The sequence below is a fragment of the Acomys russatus genome, chromosome 1, assembly GCF_903995435.1.
Source record: "Acomys russatus chromosome 1, mAcoRus1.1, whole genome shotgun sequence".
In the NCBI taxonomy this organism is placed as follows: Eukaryota; Metazoa; Chordata; class Mammalia; order Rodentia; family Muridae; genus Acomys; species Acomys russatus.
In genome coordinates this window covers 60,956,306-60,970,520 of record NC_067137.1, presented here as the reverse complement: position 1 = coordinate 60,970,520, position 14,215 = coordinate 60,956,306, and positions in this window count along the sequence as shown.

Genomic DNA, 14,215 nt, shown 5'->3' with positions numbered 1-14,215 from the left:
GTTTAAGCTAGCAGGGCTAGAAAGGAGCAGGTTAACTGAATTCACACTTAAAAATAAGTATAGCAAACACCAGAACTTCAACCGTGTTTTATCTCTTCTGTCACTCTGGTTCCTTCTCTTCATCCTGTCCTCTTCCTTTCTATATTTCTCATCTCCCATTCCCTCTTCCCTCTTTTCTTTCTTTTCTAATCTGTATCTACCAACATTTCCTGGTGAATAAGATGAGAGCAGAGGTGATGTAGAGACACCTCCTCCCAACACACTTTTTTTCCTCCTAGTCTCAGCCCTAAGAACTCTAGTCCTCAGCAACCATACGATACATTTTTTTTTTTATGCAAAACTAGCTCTTCCACTCCCAGGTCTATCATCCCTCTCCTGCATTATATTAACAGAGTGCTAGCCTTCCTCTACGTGTGTAGGCTGCTAATGTGAGCCACTTAATGCAATAGAAATGCTCATCTGTGGAGATTTTCCCAAGGCTAGCTGCAATGTTAGGGTTTTTTTTTTTTTTTTTTTTTTTTTCCTTTTCTTTCTTGTTTTCTTTTCAGGGCACATTTACCCCTCCCTTCTCCTTTTTTTTTTTTTTTTTTTTTTTTTTTTTTTTTTTTTTTTTTTTCCTTGAGATGAGGTCTGGAAAAGGGGTCTGACAACTTTAGTGAGTGTGTGAAGATCCCTCCCCTTTTTGCTGCTTGCTTGTCAGTTATCCTGTAGGGACTGGATGGTTTTGGTCTCTGGAAAGCAGACCTACCTGAAAGTCTAGCTAAAGCTCTTGTAGCCTCTAACAGTAAACCTGACTTCATTTTTCTTCATTCCTGCCTTTCCCTTCTCCCCACCCAAGTCGGCCACAGGAGGTCAGAGCAGTCCTGACTGAAACTCTCCAGTGTTCTTCACTCCAGTCTGCTGAAGAAAATGCCACAGGAAATCTTCACAGAGGTGCTCTGTGCTTTGCCTGGTCTCATGTTTATGTTTCTCTAGTTTAAAGAACTTCTATGGGATACTTTTGGGGGCTGTGAGTTTTCCCCCTCCAAGAAGGAACATACCCTCCCCCCAGAGAGAAATCACATTTATAATTCAGGCAAAACAAAGTCTTGACTCTCCACATGATTCATGTATCCAGCTTCCAAGGAGAAGATCATCACCAAAAATCCAAGTAAAATTAGATGTGTAATAAATGTTATACAGTGTATTTTGTGATGAGTTTATGATTCACAGATGAAATGATCTTGCCACTTAGAAACTGGTGACATGCAGACTCAAGAACTGTTGCCATTCCAGCTTTACCCTTCTTTCCCCAAGAATCCTTAGGAAGTTATTTCACCTTCGTAAGTTTTTCCTCACATGAAAGAAAATCCTGTAGTTGTTAATATACAATGTGCCAGGTATCTTCTGTTTGTACAAACTCCCAAGAAATGACACCTCAAATCATTTCCAAACCACGTTTTTTTTTAAAAGGTGGAAATGAAATCTCATTCAAATGGCAGCAGCACCATCTAGTGACAATAAGGCTGAATAACAGTGAGGAAAGAGTTCGCTTGTTAAGAGCACAAAGGTGCAGCGGGTTTTTTCTAATACAGTTTGATTGTGTTTTGCAGAGACCCTATAATAGAAAAATTATATTACAACATGAACACAGAGAAATTAAACTATGTTTTAGCATGCCAGATTTTCCTCTAAGGCAGTTAATGCTTTACTAAATTAATTTTACAAATTATCAGTAAGAATTGATGACACGAGTCATAAACATAAATAATTAAAATTGAAACAAGTAGACATTTATGTTGCTTCTTTCTGAGGAAATAATTGATTACTGATTTAATATTACTATTTAGTTAATATCAGGAATGCCCTAAATTTTATATCCTATTTTATTTTTTAAATTTAAATTTAATTTTATTAATTTATTTAGATTACAACTCAATTGTTATCCCATCACTTGCATCCTCTCATTTCTCCCTCCCTCCTTCTTTCACCCCATTCACCTCCCCTAGGACTATGACCGAGGGGGACCTCCTCCCCCACTACATGGTCATAGGCTATCGAGTCTCATCTTGGTAGCCTGTTTATTCTTTGAGTGCCAAAAGGACTCCACACCAAAGGGAGGTGGTCAAATACAGGGCACCAGAGTCAGTCCCCACTCGTCACATAACTGTGAAGAATGTTCTGTCCATTGGGTAGATCAGAGTAGGGGTTCTATATCATATTTTAAATGACCACATCTGTGCTTTTTTTATATCACCAATGCTCAAAGTGTTTTGAAATCAAAGTAACTGAATTCCTATGCTTGGATGGACTCCACTCTTTCTTTTTGTAGACGAGATTATAAATGGGACTCTGTGGGCACAGGTGCAGCCTTAGCAATGGTAGATTAGACAGTCCAAGGATTTTCAGAATAACAATGTTAGCATTTACTTGGCATTTAACACTTTAGACTGAAGAAGTAGAAGAAGTCGTCCCATTCTTGTGACTTTGTATGCTGGCGATATGTGTGGGTGGGGTTTATACATGTACTAGGTGGTGTGGTTTTTACGTCTTATCAGCGAGGCAGCTGATAGCTGGAATACAAGGGAATTCATGGAATACAAGGGCCCTTGCTTTAGGGCTCTGTTGATCACATTTTCCTTTTACTAATACTTTCTGTGACTTCCATGTGGAATGTGGCTACAAACTGACATATGAACTAAGCTGATAGTCTTGAGTATTATAATTGGAATACTTGCTAGCATCTGGGAGAATGTAAGCTAACCACACTGCATTTCCTGTCCTTTGTTTCTTTATGCACAAAATGAAAAGGATGAACATCTTTATTACTTCATATATCTTAGAAGGCCTATGAATCCATAAACCACAACCTATAGCTTGAGGATGGTTTCTGGTGACAGCGCTATTATTTGTAATCCTTCTTTCCTTGAGATGGGGGCATGGAGATTCCATATCAGTTCTGAATTCATCTAAAAGATGTTTTATCAATAATAACAATTAATAAGGCCTCCTTTTTCTTCTTGTTTCTACTACATACTCTCTTTCTTGTGTTTTTTAAATAACAAAACAAGTTTTCTACTTTTTCCAATCAACATTTTATCAACTCATTGGCATGCACTCGGCTCTATCTTGTTGTCCACACAGAAAGATCATGTGAGAATGTGATTAGACTGAACATAAACTAAAGCAGCTGTATTTGAGTTCTTTTAATACGTTTCCATGCCTCATCACAATTATAAATTAATATTAATACTTTTAGGTACCGGATGCAAAGTATTCTAGCTACAAATAGCCTACATCTCTCCTGGCTTCTGTGGCTCTTTGAATAAATTCCTTCAGGATCGCATAGTAGGGTATTTCCAGCTTCCATATGACTTAGGAATGTTATTGCACAGATTTAACAAGGAGAGGGCTGTTTATAGAAGGTACACATCATTGAAGATATACATATGCTCAGCCCTACGCTGACTACACACACAAGAGGTGTCATTTTTATCCTGTCTGGGTTGGTATAAAGCACAAGGTTAGTTATGAGGACAATTTGGAACCTTGCAGAGGTTTGTTTCTCAGGTGCCATTCTGTTCCCTTGACATCTGTTCGTTTCTCTGGTCCAGGAAATCTCAACTAAGCTGCCTTACATCATTGTGCTTGTGCAGGATGAGTGTTTCTTACCCCAAATGCCTTGGACATGAAGTGTATCATATTTTTTAAATCTTGCTGGTTGAATATCCCTAATCTGAAAAACCTTAAATCCCAAATGCTCCCAAGTCCAAAACTTATAAAATGGCATATAGACATTTAAAAGTTTTGCATTTGAGAGCATTTCAGATTTAGAATGCTGGATTTAGAGGTGCTGACACTAACAAGGCATGCTTTCTGGCAACTTTCTGGGAAAACTGACCAAGAGGCTGAATGTCTTACCTAAGGCCATCCAGCTTGAAAGACACAGAAAAGGGTCCATAGTCATTGCCTATACTTACCCAGCTCAGGCTTGGAGCCGTCACATCGGGAAGTGGAACCATTTCACAGTAGGAAGCACAGTAGGATGTGCCCTGCACTAGGATTCTACCTTAAATACTTGAGGACTCTCAGCTTCTAAAGTGTTGAGATTCCATGCAATGTGATAGACTCTGTGCTGGAATCTCCCTTTTTTAAATTCCATTTCTTATTTGTATTTTTTGATGACATTATAATACAATTGCATCAATTCCCTCTTTCCTTTTCTCCCTGTCACACCCTCCCCCACCTTGCTCCCTTCCAAACTAATGGCCTCTTTTTAAAAATTGTTATTATTGCTGTTTTGTGTGTATTCACAATACACAAATACAACCAGCCTAATCTGTATAGTGCTACTTGCCTGTAGATCTTCTCCTCAATATTAATGATTTAATGATATTTCCGCAGGCACGGAGGCATCACAGTGACAGAAAAATTGTCCCCATAACAGCTTTGCTACTCATCCTGGGAGATGAAGGGGATCTAAGCTGTCTTCAGTTCAGCTTCTTTGGAGAGAGATGACTGAATCCCTTCTGGGAACTATGCTGAATTGAGTCCAGGACATTCTGAGTTTCCTGGAATTGTTTCTTGTCTGTCTATGTGGATACTTCACATCCTTCATTAATGTATTTGGTTACTCTGTTCTTGCTGGCAGATCTGTAGCTTTGTTTTACACATTGGTTGCATCTTCAGCTGCATGCAATGGCAGCAAGTTGTGGAATCTTGGATTCATTTTCTCCCAATTGCTCTCTGCTGCCCTCAACTGGTAGGCAGACACCAATGCAGGCGAGCTCTCTTCATGCAAGCACTGAACAGTTTTTGACTGCAAAGATGTGGGAAGATTATTAACCACATTACATTGCATAGGAAAAGATGGAACCCAGACTTTTTTGTGTATACTCATATTATTCTTTATTTCTGCACTTCCTACACATTTTCTTCTGATACACTAAGGAAAGTATTTGGCTTTTTCTACCTTCAAGTATTTGTGCCTGAGTATTTGGAAAGACTACTTAGTTATCAAATTAAGATGCGTTTCAGCTGGTGTAATAACTATCAGATATTTCTGCAATTACTAATAAATGATGTTAAGTATTTTATCTATAATGTTACAAAGATATAGAGAATTATATAAGGGCCATAAATAGTGTGTAAGTGTTCTCTTTGTTTTGACAATTTTATATCAGGCATATGCTGTATGCCAGACAGCATTGTCAGTGCTGAGGGTATAGTACTGGTAACAGGACACAAGAAATCCATATGTTTTCATTTTTAAATTTCAGTTTTTATTAAACACTACATGGGGCATAGGATGCTACATAATATACCTCACAATCCTCTAGAAGGAACAGTTGACCCTTATTAAGGTATTTTTCATATTTCCAGAAAATGCTTTCATAAAACATATCCTCCAAGCTGGGTATGGTGGCACATGCCTTTAATCCGAGCACTTGGGAGGCAGAGGCAGGCGGATCTTTGTGAGTTTGAGGCCAGCCTGGTCTACAGAGTGAGTCCAGGATAGCCAGGACTGTTACACAGAAAAACCCTGTCTCTAAAAAACCTAAAAACCAAACAAACAAACACCCCAAACATATCATCCAAGTCTTGTTTACATGGTAAGTACTGACTTAGAGATGTATTTCTCCCTCCCCATCAATTCTAGTGATAGGCAAATAGGCATCCCTGCCCAGTATTTAGTGAATATGCAGTGGCTATTCCAGGAATAAGCAAGTACATGCCCTAAAACCTCACTACAAACCTGGGAGATATATACTGGTGACCTGCATGAATGATTTGATGATACCACAAACATTGTGGGAGTAATCAACTACTATCTGGATGAATTTAAGGCTAACTCCATGGGATTGAACCCAATCCTGGTACTGCTCGAATAAACCATTGGTCTAGGAGAAAACCAAATACAATTGTTCTGCCAAAGGAACATAGCAATACAATGGCTATCAACATTCTGCTATACCTATAGATCAGTGCCTCACTCAGCCATCACCAGGAGAGCTTACTCATGTAGTAGATGGGAACTGATACAGAAATTGACAACTGGAAAATGTGCAGAGAGTGAGAAACGTTGGAATACTCAGTCCTAAATGGGATATATCATGGAGCTATGAGAAAGACAAGGCAGAAAGACAATAGGATCCAGAAAGGATGAAAACCTAAACAGTACCCTTCAGACATCATAGGACTTGGTCACTTATAAACTCACAAAACCTGTGGCAGCATGCCAAGGGATTACATAGATTCCATCCATACAGGGTCCTAGTGATGAGAGGGGGACGTGAACATAGGCTCCTGACCCTAACCAAGAAGCTATCTGCAATAGACCTTGAAAAATAAATATTAATTTTCCAATGGAGTTTCCCTGGGTATATTAACCACACTTCAGTGTGGGCCTCATGGCCAGGAGTAGGTGAGAGACACAAAATGAAAAGGACAATACAGGCGGTAAACTTTAAACCCCTATCCAGATCTAGCCAATGGGCAGAACATTCTCCACAGTTGAGTGGAGAGTGGGTTATGACTTTCACACGAACTCTGGTGCCTCATATTTGACCATGTCCCCTGGAGTGGGAGATCTGGTGGCACTCAAAGGAAGGATAGCAGGTTACCAAGAAGAGACTTGATACCCTATGAGCATATACAGGGGGAGGAAATCCCCCTCAGGAACAGTCATAGGGGAGGGGAATAAGGGGAAAATGGGAGGGAGGGAAGAATGGGAGGATGCAAGGGATGGGATAACCATTGAGATGTAACAAGAATAAATTAATAGAAAATTTAAAAAAAAGACAAAAAAAAAAAAAAGAGGTTAAGTCAATAATGTTTACTTGTCAAAACTATACTTTTGGGTCAGGTATTTATGTCTTACAAGAATATATTTTTAAAACATATTAATGAAGAAGACCATGTAAAGTATGAATCAAAAAGACTAATTTAAATAAAGTTTTTATGCCATTTTCTTAAAAAAAAAAACCACAACCACAACAACAACAACAACAAAAAAACCAAAAAAACCAAAGAAGAAGAAGAAGAAGAAGAAGAAGAAGAAGAAGAAGAAGAAGAAGAAGAAGAAGAAGAAGAAGAAGAAGAAAAGAAAAGGTTGTTTTTGTAGACTCTTTGTCTTATATTACTTTGATGGAGAATTTTTTGTCTTATTGGTCTTTTGCTTGCGTACTATGATTTTTTATTTCGTGGACTTTTTATTTGTTTGATTTGCATTTGCAAATTTATTTTCTAAAGAGAGAAAGAAAAAGAAATAACATGGAATTGGGTGGGTGAGGAGGTGGGAAGTATCTGGGCGGAGGAGTTGGGCAGGGGAAATGTGCTTAGAATATATTGTATAAGCTTAATACAGCCCCCATGGGACTCCCTAAACAACCCAGGCTGTTGCCAAAGCTGTTGGTTGCTCTCTACAAACTGATATTAAGGCCCAATGCTGAGGACAACACCTACACAACTCATTGAACAAGGAGAAGTCAAGCTGATGCATCTCTAGAGACTTCACCCCTGTTGACTAGTATTTATATTACTTGAAAGTAGTCTGCATATTAGCTAATGAGGCAGATAAACACTAACCCAGCTACAAAGTCTTCCATATACAATGATGCCTGCCTGGAGGATACCCTAGGGAAATGGTGGCATGAAGCTTTTGGGAGTAACCAACCTATATCTAATTTGATTTAAAGCCTACTGCATGAGACGGAACCCATCTCCTACACTGCTTGGGTGGCCAAGAACCTGAGACCAGATACGTTAGGGACCTAAGGGAAAAACAAATAATAAATTCTGTGTACTGATTGGTATTGTGTGTCAATTTTGTCACAAGCTAAAGTCAAAAGAAAAAAAAGAGCCTTGATTGAGGAAATGCCTCCACCAGATCCAGCTGAAGGGCACTTTCTCAGTTAGGGATCAACGTGGGAGGGCCATCCCATTGTGGGTGGTATCATTCCTAGCCTGGTGGTTCTGTTTTTTTTTTTTAATTTTTAAAATTTTATTAATTTATTCATATTACATCTCGATTGTTAGCCCTTCCCCTGTTTCCTCCCATTCTTCCCTCCCTCCCATTTCCCCCCTTCTCCCCTCCCCTATGTCTGTGATTGAGGGAGACCTTCTCCCCCTATATGTGCTCTTAGAATATTGAGTTTTTTCTTGGTAACTTGCTATCCTTCCTCTGAGTGCCACCAGGTCTCCCCATCCAGGGGACATGGTCAGAAAAGGGGCACCAGAGTTCGTGTGAGAGTCAGATCTCACTCTCCACTCGACGGTGGAGAATATCCTGTTTGTTGGCTAGGTCTTGGTAGGGGTTCGAAGCTTACTGCCTATATTCTCCTTGGCTGGTGCCTTAGTTTGAGGAGGACCCCAGCATTCAGATTTGCCTGTCATAAAGTTCTTCTTGTAGGTTTCCAGGACCCTGTGGGTCCTACTATTTCCCCTTTCTTCCATGCTACTCTTGCCTAAAGTCTCAATCGGATGTCCTCTCCTCTGACCCACTTTCTTGGTAAATAAAGTTTTTCATGGTACATATCCCTTGGACTAGTGTTTTGATATAAGTGAGTATATACCGTTTGTCTCTTTTTGCTTCTGGGTGAACTCACTCATTATGATAATTTCTAGATCAATCAATTTGTCCACAAATTTTGGGAATTCCTCGTTTTTAATAGCTGAGTAGTATTCCATCGTGTAAATATACCACAGTTTCTTTAAGAAAAAACAGACTGAGCAAGCCATGTAAAGCAAGCCAGTATGGAAGTATAAACCCAAACCAAATAAATCCTTTACTCCCCAACTTGCTTTTTGGTCATGGTGTTCGTGTTTTGTTGCAGTGATAGAAGCCCTAAGACATTCTGTTAAAGGAATGCCGCAATAAAATGACTCCTAACAAAGTTCTGCTACACTCATACAACATTTTTTTTCTAAGCCATCATCAGAGGAGCTTCTCATTAACACAGACTATAAATCAGGTGCTGTAACATGGCTTTGTTGTTTAAGACAGAGGTGGGAAACACTTGAACTTACACTGATCTCAAAGAAATGTGTTTTTTCCAGGGTTTTCATCATGTTCAAGGGATAGCTACAGAAACATGTTTTAAAATCTCATATACAACATCCACCAGGAGCTATTTCCAACCCTCCATTTCACAGACTGATCACAAATACATGCTGATTATAAAGTCAGTTGTGTGAGAGATTTTTTACTAAAATATTTTCATAACTTTATATAGTTGGATATTTTACTAGGGAAATATTGTGATATTACTATGCAGAACATTAAATAAAAGTCAAATAATTAGATTAATGAAAAGCTGGGTTACATTTTTGTCTGGGTGTTTTTAATATTACCCCTTCACTGTTTTCTATTTACTTTGAAAAGACAGGTAACACTCTCATTCTGTTGTCATTTGCTTATTTAAGGATAACATAGCTTCAGGTTTCCTTCTTTAGCTGACTGATTTTAAGGTTTCCATTTGTTATATCAGAATTTCATATCCTGTGGTTTGAGCATATTCACTCCCTCTGCTAACTCCTCCTAGATATGCTGTATTTCCTTGTTAATAAAATCCAAATTATAAAACTTGAAAGTAAATGGAGGAAGCTAGAAAAATATCCCAGACTCAAAAAGGCAAACATTGCATGTATTCATTTGTCTCTAGATTTTAGATGTTAATGCTTGTTAATTTGGATCTTTTAATTGAGTTTGAAACTGTTGTGTGTATACTATCTTCTATATCATAGTCTCCCAGATAGTGTCATTTTAAAGAAGAGTCTCACCACTGATATAAGCTCTTTATGCGTCTTCTGAATGATCTCTCCCTATTTTAACTTTTTAATTTTCTTTTTGCATTTTTTATTGAAAAAGTTTGTTCATACAATGTATTATTTTTCTTTCTTTTATTGAAAATAGGTGTTTTTCATATAATATGTTTTGATAACAATTTTTTCTCCCCTAAAAGCAGAGATTCCTCCTACTTTCCTTTCTATTGGAACTCATGCCCTTTTTGTCCCTCATTAGAAAAATAATAAGCATCTAAAGAATAATAACAAAATCAGATAAAGAAAACAAACAAATAAAAACAAAACCACAACAAACCAACTGTAATAGGACAGAGAACAACCAAACAGAAGAAAAAGAGCCAAAGAAAGAACATGAGATATACATATAGATGGAAAAATACATATGTTTGTATGTACAGGAATGCCCTAAAAACACAAAAGCAGGAGTTGTAATATATATGCAAAGGATATGTAAGATTTAAAAACAAAACAAAACCAAAAAATGCCCTGTCAAAATCTTATAAGACATAGACCTCTAAAGATCCATTGAGTCCATTGGAAAAAGACCATAAGGGCTTTTTTTTTTTTTTTTTAATTATCATTTTTTTTGAAATTTATTCACTTTACATCCCTATTTTAATCTCCTCCCCTATCTATTCCCCATCTCACCCTCTCTCCTTCTTCCCCCTCAACCCCCTTCCCATAGTCCTGAGAAAGGCAGAATCCTCCTCCCTACCGTCTGACCCCAGCGTATCACAAGTCTCATCAGGACTGCCTTCATTCTCTTCCTCTGTACCTTGGCAAAACTTCCTGGCCAGGGGGAAGTGATCAATGAGCAGGCAACTGAGTCCATGTCAGAGACAGCCTCTGCTCCCCTTATTAGTGGACCCACATGAGACTGAGCTATCTATTGACTACATCTGAGAGGTCTAGGTCCTTTCTATGCCTGACGCTTAGTTGGTGCATCAGTCTCTGCAGTTCTTGGACCCAGATTTGTTGGCTCTGTTGGACAGGGCTGTTCATAAGAGCGGTTTGATCCACACACATATGGTCACTTCATTTTTGACAAAGAAGCCAAATATATTCAATGGAAAAGATTGCATATTCAACAAATGGTCCTGGTTTAACTGGATGTCTACATGTAGAAAAATACAATTAGACCCATATTTGTCACCATGCACAAAACTCAAGTCCAAGTGGATTAAAGACCTCAACATAAAACCAGAGACACTAAATCAGTTAAAAGAAAAAGTGAGGAAGAGCCTGGAACATATTGACACAGGAGACAACTTCCTGAACAGAACACCAAAAGGCCAGGCCTTAAGATCAACAATTAATAAATGGGACCTCATGAGGTTGAGAAGCTTCTGTAAAGCAGGAGACATTGTCAAGAGAACAAAGCAACAGCCTACAGACTGGGAAAAACTCTTCACCAACCCTACATCTGACAAAGGTCTATATCTGAAATATATAAAGAACTCAACAAATTAAACACCACCAAACCAAATAACCCAATTGAGAAATGGGGCTCAGAACTAAACAGAGAATTCTCAACAAAGGAATATCAAATGACTGAGAAACACTTAAAGAAATGCTCAACATCTTTACTCATCAGAGAAATTAAATCAAAATGACTCTGAGATTCCTATCTTACATCCATCATAATCGCTAAAATAAAAAATTCAAGTGATACCACATGCTGACAAGGATGTGGAGAAAGAGGAACATTCCTTCATTGTTGGTGGGAATGCAAACTTGTACAACCACTTTGGAAATCTATCTGGTGCTATCTCAGAAAACTGGGAATAGGGCTTCCTCAAGACCCCACTATTCCACTCCTTGGAATATACCCAGAAAACGCTCCACCACCCAACACGGATATATGATCAACTGTGTTCATAGCAGCCTTATTCATTATAGCCAGAACCTGGAAACAGCCTAAATGTCCCTCAGTTGAAGAATGGATAAAGAAACTGTGGTACATATACACTATGGAATACTGCTCAGTTATAAAAAAAAAAAAAAACAAGGAAATCCAGAAATTTGTGGACAAATGGAGGGGACTAGAAATGATCATAAGGAGTGAGTTAAACCAGAAGCAGAAAGACTCAGATGGTATATACTCACTTATAATTGGAAAGTAGCCCAAAAGGCATGTCCCATGAATGTCTTCACTTACCAGAAGATTGGGACAGATGTTCAGACATCCTACTGGGACTCTAGGCAAGAAAAATATAGAAGATAGGGAAAGAGAAGACCCAGAATATATTAGAAATCTACAAGAAGAACATCATAATGGGTGGATCAGGGCCAAGCGGTGTCTGCTCAAACTATTGACTTACCAAGGACAATACAAGTAGTAAACACTGAACCCCTACTCTGATCTAGCCAATGGACAGAACATCTTCCACTAACTCTGACATGAGCTCTAGTGTCCCATATTTGACAACCTCCCTTTGGAGGGGAGTCCTGGTGGCACTCAAAGAAAGAATAGGCAGGCTACCAAGATAAGACTTGTTAGCTTGCGACCATAAAGTGGGGGAAGAGATCCCCCTTGGACATGGACCTAAGGGAGGGTAGTAGGGTGAGAGTGGGAGGGTAGGAGGGATGGAAGGATATGAGTGATGGGAGAACAACTGATTTGTGATCTGAATAAGTTAATAAAAAAAGAAATGGAGAAAAAAGAAAGAATAAGCAGGCTACCAAAATGAGACTTGATAGCATATTACCATATAGTTGGGGAGGAGGTTCCCCTCAGTCTTAGACCTAGGGGAAGGAATATGGTGAAAGTGGTAGGTAGGTAGGAATGGGAGGATACAAGTGATGGGATAACAATTGAGTTGTAATCTGAATAAATTAATAAAATAAAAATAAAGGAAAAGCACTAGGGGGGAAGGGCACAGGTCAACCTAATATGGTAAAATGGCATTAAAAGATTTGATAATGTAAGTCATTTTATTTTGGGTAATGCATCTCTATAGAATGAAAAAGCAAATTGTCTTATTATTGCCTGAAAAATAAAAAATACAATACTCTAAAAAAATTGCTTTGTATCCCCAGGGAGACTTCTTGGAGAGAACTAATAATTCATTTTCTACTGGTTCTCAATGAGACAGAGCTTCTGGGTTAGGGGTGGGGGCTTTTATACACTCTTCTCCTCTTCGTACTGGGGCCCCATCCAGTGCAGACTCATACAAGCCCTGTACATGCTGTCTCAGTCTGGGAGTTCATGTGAGTCTTGTTGTATCTAGAGGGCTTTGTTTCCTTAGTGTCCACCATCTCCTCTGGCTTTTACAATCTTTCCGTCTCCCCTTATATAGAGTTTCCACAGCCCCCAAAGCAAGGATTTGATGGAGACATACCATTTAGAAATGAGTGTTTCAAGATATCTCAGACCCTGTATGTTGTCTAGCTGTGAGCCTCTGTATTTGTTCACATCTACTGCAGGAGTTGGTAAATCTTATATTTTCTGCTAAGTTCATGTGTATTTTTATTTATATATACAATTTTAGTGATTATTATTTTAATGTAAAAAATGTATGCAGTAGTCTGAAAAATTAAGTACAAGTATACAGGGTTTAAATGACCAAACCTTGGTGGTTAACATGCATTTTCTCTAATTCCAAAAGAATGTGATTAACATAATAATTATACATATCTATGGAGTACAGTGTAGAACACTGTCATGACGAAATAGTCAATAAAAATTTCTACCTGTTTACTGTTTTGTGCTTAAATGTAATATAACCTCTTGTGTCAATGAACTTTGTTTTGTGTGTGTGTGTGTGTGTTTGTTTGATTGGGTTTTTGTTTTTGTTTTCAAATCAGGGTTTCTCTGTGTAGCCTTGGCTGTCCTGGACTGGCTTTATAGATGAGGCTGGCCTTGAACTCACAGAGATCAGCCTGCTTCTGCCTCTGGACTGCTGGGATAAAAGGCATGTGTCACCATGTCCAACATAACATTTATAATATTTAAATAATAAAACTTATGATTTTAGTAATTATATTAGATTTGTTGATTAACATAGAACTTCACATACATGATGTATAATCAAAAGTTGTAATTAAAGGTTAAGGCTCTGTAGTTAGAACTTCTATGATCAAATACTGGATTAGTCACCTTCTAGCAGTGGGGTCTTGCCAATTTGTTAAGCATGAAGGACTTTGTTTTATCATCTATAAATAATAATGCTAATGGTGCTGATCACATTTATCTTATAGAGCTCTGTGGATTAAAGATAATTATGAATACTCTACTAAAATCGACCTTTCATCACTTTGGATATGGATCAGTCTTTTATACACTTAACCAATAACTTACAACAAAAGTGAGTCCCTGAAGATTTTGGTGTTTTCAAGAAGGGGAAGCAGTTTCTTTATCCATTCTTCTACTGATGGAGACTTGGACTGTTTCCATGTTCTGGCTATTATGAATAAGGCTGCTATGAACATG